The sequence below is a fragment of the Schistocerca gregaria genome, chromosome 7, assembly GCF_023897955.1.
Source record: "Schistocerca gregaria isolate iqSchGreg1 chromosome 7, iqSchGreg1.2, whole genome shotgun sequence".
Taxonomy (NCBI): domain Eukaryota; kingdom Metazoa; phylum Arthropoda; class Insecta; order Orthoptera; family Acrididae; genus Schistocerca; species Schistocerca gregaria.
In genome coordinates this window covers 247,169,858-247,182,535 of record NC_064926.1, presented here as the reverse complement: position 1 = coordinate 247,182,535, position 12,678 = coordinate 247,169,858, and positions in this window count along the sequence as shown.

Below are 12,678 nucleotides of genomic sequence, written 5' to 3'. Positions count from 1 at the left end.
GGTATTATATACACACCTGGAAATTGAAATAATAACACCATGAATTCATTGTCCCAGGAAGTGTAACTTTATTGACACATTCCTGGGGTCAGATACATCACATGATCACACTGACAGAACCACAGGCACATAGACACAGGCAACAGAGCATGCACAATGTCGGCACTAGTACAGTGTACATCCACCTTTCGCAGCAATGCAGGCTTCTATTCTCCCATGGAGACGATCGTAGAGATGCTGGATGTAGTCCTGTGGAACGGCTTGCCATGCCATTTCCACCTGGCGCCTCAGTTGGACCAGCGTTCTTGCTGGACGTGCAGACCGCGTGAGACGACGCTTCATCCAGTCCCAAACATGCTCAATGGGGGGCAGATCCGGAGATCTTGCTGGCCAGGGTAGTTGACTTACACCTTCTACAGCTCGTTGGGTGCCACGGGATACATGCGGACGTGCATTGTCCTGTTGGAACAGCAAGTTCCCTTGCCGGTCTAGGAATGGTAGAACGATAGGTTCGATGACCGTTTGGATGTACCGTGCACTATTCAGTGTCCCCTCGACGATCACCAGAGGTGTACGGCCAGTGTAAGAGATCACTCCCCACACCATGATGCCGGGTGTAGGCCCTGTGTGCCTCGGTCGTATGCAGTCCTGATTGTGGCGCTCATCTGCACGGTGCCAAACACGCATACGACCATCATTGGCACCAAGGCAGAAGCGACTCTCATCGCTGAAGACGACACGTCTCCATTCGTCCCTCCATTCACGTCTGTCGCGACACCACTGGAGGCGGGCTGCACGATGTTGGGGCGTGAGCGGAAGACGGCCTAACGGTGTGCGGGACCGTAGCCCAGCTTCATGGAGACGGTTGCGAATGGTCCTCGCCGATACCCCAGGAGCAACAGTGTCCCTAATTTGCTGGGAAGTGGCGGTGCGGTCGCCTACGGCACTGCGTAGAATCCTACGGTCTTGGCGTGCATCCGTGCGTCGCTGCGGTCCGGTCCCAGGTCGACGGGCACGTGCACCTTCCGCCGACCACTGGCGACAATATCGATGTACTGTGGAGACCTCATGTCCCACGTGTTGAGCAATTCGGCGGTACGTCCACCCGGCCTCCCGCATGCCCACTATACGCCCTCGCTCAAAGTCCATCAATTGCACATACGGTTCACGTCCACGCTGTCGCGGCATGCTACCAGTGTTAAAGACTGCGATGGAGCTCCGTATGCCACGGCAAACTGGCTGACACTGACGGCGGCGGTGCACAAATACTGCGCAGCTAGCGCCATTCGACGGCCAACAACGCGGTTCCTGGTGTGTCCGCTGTGCGGTGCGTGTGATCATTGCTTGTACAGCCCTCTCGCAGTCTCCGGAGCAAGTATGGTGGGTCTGACACACCGGTGTCAATGTGTTCCTTTTTTCATTTCCAGGAGTGTAGCTGTGGTCGAGACTTCGTACAAATGGGATTTAATTTTTATTTATAAAGCTTAATTGTATACTACTTTTGATGTAATATGATTGGGGACATGGACAAAGAGTTTGTTTGCCTCTCTATTACGGGAGAGTGCCACGTAGAGCAAAACGTGCGAGAAGCATCTGACACTGACGCCCACGCCCGCAACACGCAGCGTCTGGACTTGTGCCTTGCTGATGGTCGTGGCATAATGTAAGTTTACCGTGATCTGTGCATGATGAGAGCTAAATGGTAAAGTGTTATGAATAAGCGGGCGCTGGCATATATAAAGTGGAACACCAGTGGCTCTTTTCAAAATTACGCTTTTGTGATGTTGCGTGGGAGAGAAGTAATTTTAAGACTCGTTACATTACATAATTTCGGTGAGCATAAATTTCACAACGTAATAATGGAGACGCCGTTTTTCACGTTAATTTTGTGTAAAGGGAGGCCAAGTGCGCTAAACAAGTTTAACAATTCCATTGCGAAATGGGTAGTCACCTCGCTCAGTAAACCTGTTAGTAGAGGTTTACTCTACGTTTTGTCCCTCGTCATGAGTAAGTACATCCAAGTTAATTCTTGCACTTCGATTGATTCTGGTGACAATATACAGTAGTTTTATCGCAATTTCAGGAGTTTTCGGGAGTTCATCTCTGTATTTGATCACCATAAATGAAAGAAGTGACGTTTTGAAATGAAAGTTCTATAGGACTAAAATTATCAGACAAAACGATTTCACCATTTTCTTTCGGATTTGTGCCATATGCCATTTTCCACAAAAAATTCAGAAATCTCCTGCGTAGTTGTGTAACTTCCTATTCACGATAGCATGTGCATCATTTAATGCATCCACTGATATGTCTCCAGAGACTTGAGATCATCAAGCATGGTCGTATCTTATCCTCTCTTGTTCCCCGTGGTAAACTGCCAATGTCTGCCTAAAATCGCCACAAATATGATTATAACACCATCCAAAAGTGGGTCATCTAATCGATCATCTCTAAGGGTTCTGTCAACTATCTGTAATGCTTTTCGACTGGATGTGGTGCACTCTTCCGTACTATTGCCGGGATCAGCGTAGAAACCTGACTTGTCAAAGCTCTGGAGATCTCACACACTGTGTTTTCAATGGCAAGTCCTATTTTTATTTGGGCTCGTAACTGTGTCAACACGATTTCAGTGAGGAATGTTTTTCCAGTTGCACAAGTTGCATCCAGTAACAGAAGTTGCCCTCATTACTGTCCACGCTGAAGCGAAAGCATTCCAATACTATTTGCTGATCATCCGTTAGAATTTGGACTACGTTGTTTAGGGTTTCCGCTTGATATTCCGGATTATAACTTATTTCTGTTGTACGCTTTCTGTTGGTGCTTACGCCTTCCATTAAATGCGGTGGCACGTCGTACTAAGAGAGAGTTTTCATCCAATAGACATAACCAAATTAACAACAGTATTACGCAATCTACCGCTGTGTTTGCCACCAATATTTCGTTTTATATTTCTGTAGAAGTATTTCAGTAGCCTATCTCGATACTTTTGGCACAACACAGCAACATCTGAAATGGCATGAAATACCACCAGAACGGTAAACAAACGACACAAGCGATGGGGAAGGTCACTGACGCATGCTTCAGCCAGAGCGTCAATCCAGTGCTTGTTGTCTTCAAGTTAAGTGTTGCTATCGGAAGCACCTTTGACAGTGGGATATTCGACTCCGTTAACCGTTCGCAGATGGGCTAAAGAAGTAGGTCCCCTAACTTTATATACAATCAAGCCCTAGTTGAAACATTCGGCATTGTTTGGATGGAACTTCCATGTTTTTCTAATAAGTTTGTGCTATGCACGGCTCGTGTTCATGCCCTTTATTCATTGTCATATCCTATTACGGTACTGCCGCCTGGTTTTCTTACTCCATTTACTGGCGTCCCTGACTTCCGGCCTTATTTGCCCGTGAGCAGCAGCAGCAGCAGCAGCAGCGCGTATCGATAACTGCACTGTCGTACTATTGCTGGAGCGACCGACAGCAATTCCGGGTCTTCGTGTGCCTGGCAGTCAGTTGTAGACGGACCAGCAGTGGAGTCGGGACGAGCAGCAGTGAAGTCGGGGACGGAGCGCTGGTGAGGCGTCTACGGCCAGTGCTCGCCGACCTCTGGCGACATACATGAACTGTTCGACGGAGGGAGATTGAAGAGGGACGACCGTTGGTTGGTCGTTCGGTTTGCCGTCTCATCGGCCGACGTATGTTTGGTCGTTTCGGGGCCTGTCATTCTGTCGGTTGGCGTGGTGCAGCGAGGAATTCTCCGCGGAACGTAGTTGGGCCGCTGGCGGTCTCTACCCGTGTATGGGGCTGATCCAATTGCTACGAGGTCCGTGGCTCACCGACCCTGGACACGGAAGTTAAATTTTGATTTAATCTACCAGCAAGTCAAGACTGTTCACACTGTGTCGTTTGGAGTTCGTTGTCGCCTGTTGGGATATTACCACGAGCAACACAACATCGTGTGTTTTCAAGTTGGCAAATTTTAGCCACCCTCCGGTGAAGTGTCACTTTATTTGTTTATTTGAATGGAAATCACCATCGGTATCTGCTGCCTTGTTGCCGTTAATGGTCGGGTTACCTGTCCTGCCCGTTGACGTAAATTTCACACAGTGTAGTTTCCTCATCGTGTTGTTCCTGTCCAGCACGGTGTGTAGTTTGACAGCTCCATGTGTCATTAGTTGTGGGTGCCAAAATCATCTACGCTGTTCCGTTGAACAGCCTGGAACCGCGCGGCCGCTACGGTCGCAGGTTCTAATCCTGCCTCGGGCATGGTTCTCTGTCATGTTCTTAGGTTAGTTAGGTTTAAGTATTTCTAAGTTCTAGGGGACTGATGACCTCAGAAGTTAAGTCCCATAGTGCTCAGAGCCATTTGAACCATTTTTTTGTTCCGTTGAACTCGCTGTGATGCCCTTGTCGGGTGAGGTGGTTGTGGGTGGGTCCATTGACTGTAGGTCGGTTGGGTTGTCGTCGGATCGTGAGTGTTTGGGCCGATTGCCTGACTCACCTAAACGAGCGTTAGTGTTTGAATTCCAGTCCGATTGACGAACATCTGAGCGCCCTTGGGTGTACTGCCATTTTTTTATTTGTTCTTATTTCTTGTACTTTTATGGCTTCTAGCCTTTTTTTTTAAAATTAAGGTTGTTTTGTCCTTAAGGCGTAAGATTCTTTAGGCCTTCTGCCTAATTTAAAGAACCATTTCATGTTAGACCTTTGTCGTTTTACAGGTTTTAATGTTGAATTTTAAGTGTTGGGCCTTCAGCCGATTTTGAATTTGAGTTGTTTTGCTCTTAAGGCCTTCTGCCTAAATCAAAAAACTGTTTCACGTAAGGCCCCTGGTATTTTAAAAAAAAATTTACGTTACAGAGTTTCAAGCGTTAGGCCTTCAGCCGATTTGAAATTAACTTGTTTGCTGTTGACGTGTCTGATTCTTTGGGCCTTTGGCCCAACTGTTTTGAGATAAGGCTTAGCCTTTTAAATTTCCGTTTTGGTTGAATTTTGCCTAACAAAGAACTGTTTTTCTTAAGGCCTTTGTCTTTTTTTTTTTTTATTAATGTAGTTTAGCATTAAGTGTTGGGCTTTCAGCCGATTTTGAATTCAAGTTATTTGCTCTTAAAATCTCAGATTCTTTGGGCCTTCAGTCTAAATAAGAAACTGTTGTAAGATAAGCTTTTCCTGTTAAACATTTGCGTTTTAAGTTATCTGCCTTCAGCCGTTTTTCATTAAAGTGGCCTTCAGCCAGTAATTAATTCCCAAAGATTACAGCTGTGTGCTAAAAAAAAATTCTGGGTTCCTGTAATGTTTGATCAAATAATGAAGTTTTATGTTCGAGTGTAACTGACAGCCGCTTATTTTTACCCCTTTCCACAATTTTAACTACCTGTCCTGTCCTGCGGGTTAAGCAGGGGCGTCTCAAATGTGTTCTTTAAATATCCTGGGCTCACCATCCACAGCTCTGTCTTGCATCCTACGATTGAAGACACCTCACTCTTCGTGTAAGATTAGCATGAAGGAACTTAATCATACAACAGCTTTTCTGCAAAATCCTCGTTTTCACAAACCACTTTCTCTCCTTTTTTAACCGATCTCTAATATTTTCGAGGTTTCAGATATATTCTCTGCCATTATTCCAGGTGAACATCGAGGCGGATGTCTCACATAAAGAGGCAAGTTCAAAAATCATCATATTGCTTATGAAACTGCTGGTCGTGTTCATTTCTCAACGCAAAAGTCCCTTTGTCACTGCCATTGTTCCCGTACTTACAGATTTGTTTAATGGATGAATTGCTGTTGTATACTGCAACGTTAGTGTGAGCGAATACGGAACGAACAATTTACCCATCAGAACAGTTTCTTGGCCGCGTTATAACTGTAAACCCGCCTTCCTAGGTGAAAGTGACGATACGGCGTGTATCGGTACTCTCCAGTTACCGTTTTCTCTACTAGTAAACTTGGACATCTGTTTGAACGTGGGCAGTCCTGCGTGCAGGGAGTGTTTGTTTGATGCCCTGCACGGTCGGTAAACCATCTGTGCAGTGACCGGAAGTGTTGGCGCTATGCTACGTTCCGCGGTATCTGAACTTACCAGCTTATTGACGTCACTGAAACGATTTTTTTCTTGCAGCCAAAGAAAGATACGTGCCTGTCGCAGGTCAGGCTATTTCCACTCCACGCAGTACACAAAGCACAAAACCAACCCAAAAATGCTTTCTTTTGTGGTAAACTTGATCAGCAACTTCAATTACAAGCGAAAAATTCTTAGGGTTGTGTCGCGATTATGATACAACTCTTGCCCAGCAAAAGGTTCATGACTGATTTCATTCCACTATGGATGTGTTGTGAATGTAACAAAGACGTCTGGCCTTCAGCGTTTTCTTACATATCACAAAACGTCCAGCACTATCAAGTGCTTATAATGTGGGTCACCCGGTAAAACTAAGGGGAAAGATTAACAATCGCCTTAAGTTTTCCCGCGCTGTCATCCTGCTTTACAACGTCCCTCAAGTGCACAGCTTATTCAACGCGTAACCGTCCTTAGCTATTTATATTGCGCTTTCACTCTCGATTTTGCCATACGTATTGGTAATTATTTTGCAAAACGATCCACGAAATCTTTGCAAGTACAGAAAACGATTTCGTCGTATTATCTGCAGGCGAATATAAAATTGTTGGGATTACATTATTTAGTTTATGTTTGGCAGAGTTGTGATAGGGCTGACGTGACAAAATGTAAAATATTTCCCATCCTCTCCATCGTAGTACATTAAGGGGTATTGTAGGACGTCGAGAGTATATCCCATAAATGCTTTGAAGACGATAGTCTCGAGTGCACAGTACGATACCACGCCGTGTACATTCCTGGTCAACCAAAACAGCTGGAACTTCATTTGTGACAAGGACATTGTACCTGCATCTATGTCCAGAAGCCGGCCTCTTGTCTCCGCTAATGATAAATTTATTATCATTAATTTGCTCTTGCGGAACAGGCTCTGGAGTAGCTTTAAAACTGTGAATATCTTGTTTCTCTTGCTGCAACTCGTTTTGCAGCACAGAAATGTGTGATGTGTGTGAAATCTTATGGGACTTAACTGCTAAGGTCATCAGTCCCTAAGCTTACACACTACCTAACCTAAATTATGCTAAGGACAAACACACACACACCCATGCCCGAGGGAGGACTCGAACCTCCGCCGGGACCAGCCGCAGCAGAGCAATCATATGATTGTTAAGTTGTGGAAAGCTTTAGTTAATAATATTTTCCTTTCTTCATATTTAGAAATAAAACATAACTTAGGATGCCTCAACTCGTTCTCAGGTATAAAACTACTGATAATATAGTAAGCCTGGTCCCGAACTTTAAAGGTAGGCGTGAATGGACCTTCCGTTATTTGTTTCATACCAAGAGATGTCATCTGAAACACACAGACGGACGTTATTGTCTCTGGGGAGTGAGGTAAGGCATGACGCTCACGGTCAGAGATACACTATGGTTAAAACTGACTTTCAAGTTCCTGGCACCCTCCATCAGTAATGCTGGAATTCAATATGGTGTTGGCCACCCTTAGAATTGATGAGAGCTTCCTCTCTTGCAGGAATACGTTCAGTCAGGTGCTGGAAAGTTTCTTGGGGAATGGTAGCCTATTCTTCACTGAAGAGAGGTATCGATGTCGGTCGGTGAGGCCTGGCACAAAGTCGGCGTTTCTATGCGATTCAGGTCAGGACTCTGTGCAGGCCAGTCTATTACAGGGGTGATATTGTCGTGTCACCACTCCATCACAGGCCGTGCTTTATGAACAGGTGCTCGATCGTGTTGAAAGATGCAATCACCATACTCGCATTGCTCTTCAACAGTGGGAAGCAAGAAGGTGCTTAAAACATTAGTGTAGGACTTTGTTGTAATAGTGTCATGCAAAACAACAAGAGGAGCAAGCCCTCTCCATGAAAAACACGCGCACACCATAACACTACCGTCTCCGAATTTTACTGTTGGCAATACACAAGCTGGCAGATGACGTTCACCCGGCATTCGCCAACCCACACCCTGCCATCGGATTGCCACATTGTGTACCGTGATTCGTCAATCCACACAAACGTTTCTTCTCTGTTCAATCGTCCAAAGATTACGCTCCTTAAACCAAGCGATGCGTCGTTTGGCATTTACCGGCTTGATGTGTGGCTTATGAGCAGCCGCTCGACCACGAAATCCAAGTCTTCTCACCTTTCGTCTGTCATGGTACTTGCTGTGTATCCTGATGCAATTTGGAATTCCTGTGTGATGGTCTGGATAGATGTCTGCCTATTACACATTACGACCCTCAGCAACTGTCGGTGGCCTCTGTCAGTCAACAGACGAAGTCAGCCTGTAAGCGTTTGTACTGTAAGTGTCCCTTGACGTTTACACTTCATTATCACATCGGAAACAGTGGCCCTAGGGATATTTAGGAGTATGGAAATCTCGTGTACAGACGTATGACACAAGTGACACCCAATCCCCTTACCATGTTCGAAGTCCGTGAGTTCCGCGGAGTGCCCTATTCAACTCTCTTACGAAGTCTTATGACTAGTGAGGTCGCTGATATAGAGTACCTGGCAGTGGGTGGCAGCATACTGCACCTAACATGAAAATCGTATGCTTTTGGGGTTGTCCGGAAACTTTTGACCACTTTGTAGTCCTCACACCTTACTCTCAGAAGGGTCTATCAACGGACGAGTTAAAGCGTGATGTTGTCTAGCTGCAGCAATTCTCGTCACACAATCTTCAGCAGATTCCAGAGACCGCGTAGTCCTCAGTTTTTAGCAGCAGTGGTATTTGCAGAAAAACTCGACCTTATTTTAGGAATATTTGTAAACAGAAGTGTACTTCCGCAAGGACAAGTGTCACTGAGTTAACCGAAAATCTGTCAGCATCATCTGTTGTTTACTTATTGTACTACGAAGTAGTAAGTTGATGTGTTGGTTCTTCCGTTTTTTCCTCCGTGATGATAGCGTCACCGACGTAAACTTTTGAGATACTAAGCTGAACAGAGTAGTAAATGAACTTTGTTCCGACTTTGATGAACTTCAGTCTATATGTTTGCCCAAGGCTAGGTGCAATTTACATGTGAAAAACCTCACGAATATCTGTTCTGCAATTTTTGAGATTACCTTGTTCAAATAGATCCACAGACAGTAATTTCTGAGAAAATTTCTAGTGGTCAGCGGCGGTCTGGCAAAAAGCATTTAAAAAATGAACACAGTCTCGACTGCAAAAAACATTTATTTTGTAGTAAGCAGTTTCGATCATTGTCTCGAATGAAAAACAGCCCACAGTTGCCCTAAATTACATTTATTTTAAACCTTTTCCATGGTTTCAGCTATAATAATATAGCCTTCTTCAGAAGCCTCCTAAGGCGGTTTATGTTTCTGACCATCTTCAGACGCTCATCAGGATGGTAGGCGGTGACAGTGAATGGAGCGAGTGTAGCAAGTCTAAGACGACTGTGGAGCTATAACACAAACCGATTACCACAAAATAAATTATTCTTGCGGTCCAGACTGCTTGTGTTTATTTTTAAATTAGACATACAGTCTGTTGTAGATATAATCTCAAATTGCAATTTTCTTTCCTGATCCAGTTTGAATGGAATGCAGCCCGCACGTTTTCCAAGTCTCCTGTAACAATAGGATGAAAATTCGTCTGGTAGTTAAAACAGGCAGATTTGACGATTTTAGACAGTGCTTTAAATTACAATATCTTTCCTTCTTATGTGATCTGACTTATATGACATAAAGCCAATATGTTGACCCAAACTATACTGAAGCTGCATGTGAAAATCAGATGAAAATTATTTTTATTCCCATGTAACAATATTTCTCCGTCAACTGTTCGTTGATTAACATTAGGGGTTTTCTGAGTCTTGAGACGGCATTTAGAATGGCATTGGCGAAACAGTGCACGTAAGAAAAAAGTGCAGGTAGACACGGCGTAAACGACCCAGGCAACTACGTGTCCAGTAGGATATTGATCCGGCAGCCCATATCCTCCTGCGGTTAGCCTTTAGTACAGCGGTAGCCATGTATTCGGCTCTTGTAGTGAGCCCTGGAACGAGTGCCATAGCCTTTAGCCTGGCTGGCACATTTCCCTCACCGCCACGAAACTCTGAGCGTGAGGAGAGGGAAACTGTGAACGCTCCGCATTCAAATGTCGATGCAGTCGTATTTGCTTTATGTTTCACATTTCTCAGCAACATGAATCAAACGTTGTTTCAGTGTTACTGAATTACTTTTAGTGCACTAAAGACCTATAATTTTAATCTGGCACGAAATGACGGCATACGGACGGATGGTCATTTCACAGAGTATGACAGTCAGGTTGCATTGTAATTGTGACATATTTAGCTTCATAAGTGCAAACGTTCACACGCATGTTGGTCGAAATATTGTAACACATTTGGAACATGATTATGCAGACGGGAAAACCACTTGATAAAAGTGACGTAGATGTCTTGAACCGTTTTAACGTTGAAGTTATTTGTCTTCAAGAATGAAATTATCTTGCTAAAAAAGATGTCAGATTTTCAGTGTTCTGTAAACGTTTAGGAAACTATGCATATAATTCTTTAAAAAACCACAATCAATTCATCAAACCTGGCGTTTTCTTCAACGTCAGTGATCTTAGCCGACTAGACTGTGTTTGTTAGAATGTGTCTCCTCTACAACGCGGTTCTCTCTTTAGATGCATGCCCCTCAAATAAAGGGAAAGCTGTTTCTGACGTTAGAATGTTCTACTGTTTGCAGTGTGCAGCCAGATTCACATAAAAAGAGATCTGCAACTCAGTCTGGATGTTCTTATTTCCAATACTGCCCTAGGTTTTCCTTCATAAATTCACAAATAGCTCCAGGCATGCCCCTCGACTTACTCAACGCACTTTTCTGCAGTATATAAAGTCTCCATAGAGGCCGTTCAGTAGCATGGAAAACCGTGGCAACTGGCAGTAGAATAACGTGGGGACTTCAGAATTTTTACCACAAATTTCTTCGTGTTCGAAGCCTGCACATTAGTACAAGGTACTTCTTAACAGACAAAACAATCAGACCCATCTCTCCGACGATGTAATTTTTTTTTCATTGCAATCTGAATACGTAAATTGGTTCTGTGTGGTACTGTAATGTCGTTTCATAGCAAATTTGGAGTTCACGTCGATTTAGTGACTGAGTAGTGTATATTGAGGCTTTTCGTCCCTCTCTTCTGGCATTCTCATCCATTTTTATATCCTGCGACAATAAATTGCTAGACTACCAATTTTTGTGCAAACATCACACGAACAAACTGGGAAAGGTAAACAGCGCTGACACCACGATTCTGCAGAACTGTAGAGAGTTGTGCCAATCGCCAAATGTCCCCCCACAGTGAGGGAAGGGACAAGCAAAGCCGACACACTCCGAAACCTCACTGCTGCAACGGTTGCAGGTTCGAGTCCTGCCTCGCGCATGGATGTGTGTGCTGTCCTTAGGTTAATTAGGTTTAAGTAGTTGTAAGTCAAGGGGACTGATGATCTCAGATGTTAAGTGCCATAGTGCTCAGAGCCATTTGAACCATTTGAAAGCCCAGACATCCACCCTGCACATGTGAGGTTTGGCACACTGCGGTCGGCCATCCTTTAGAATGTCATGAGCGGACAGCCTTGTTACTGGGAATGGCGTTGAGCTCTGATTTGTCCTAAAATTCTTAACCATAGTTCCACTTGCAGATATTATCTTTCAGAAGCCGTACAGGTAGTCACTTATATAACAAGTCCGTGTGGGAATTCTGATATTACTGTCGCTGATGCCGGGTCAGTGAGCAAAGATGATGTTCCTAGAATTTTTAAATTGCAGTTAGATCCCTAGACAAGATATGGATCACTTTTGAGCATAACGCTATTCTTGGTTTTTCACCTCCACCTCGACAGACCCACAATCCTGCAGCACACTGGACGCCAGAAGATTCGTTTTCGTGATTGGACGTAGATCTTTAATTAGCCTTACATGTAAGCATGCGTCTTCTTTGAGAGGGGCCGTAACTCTGACGATTTCATGTTAATTATACCTCATATCGTTTTACAGGGTGGCAACCTCATAGCAAAATGTTGCCAAATAGTGTAAACCAAAGAATTAGGTGGTTTCCTTGTGTAACAACAAACTTCTTTGCAGAGGAAGAGAAATATTTGCAGCGTAACCTCTCATTGGCAGTGTTCTGACGCTTCCGACTGAAGGAGGAATCGGTAAACGTTGACGGGCTTTTCAGCAGAGAGCTCTCTGACTGGACGTGAAGGAGGAACGTACTCTTTGGTGGAACATGGAGCTGTAGCGGGCTATTGTTGGGACTCTTAAGCAGAAAGGACGCTTGATCATGATGCATAGCTCTACAGATTGTTGGTCGCTGTTCAGCGCCCGAAATTTTTCCATTGCGTGGTTTGTGGCAGCTCTGTGAGCGCACATACTGCTTGAGTTACGGAGATCGCATGTCGTGTTCTCATCTCTTAGATAGTGGGTTCTGGCTGCAAAGCGAGGTGAGATGGAAGTGGAGCATGATTAGGCGTGTTCCCAGATAGTTCACCGGTGATCTTATCAGTTAATCGATTAGTGATATTACTTTCGAACATTTACTAACAGTTGACTAGCCGCAATTAAGTTGTTGTTCTTGAAATTTTCAGACTTTACTGGATATTGT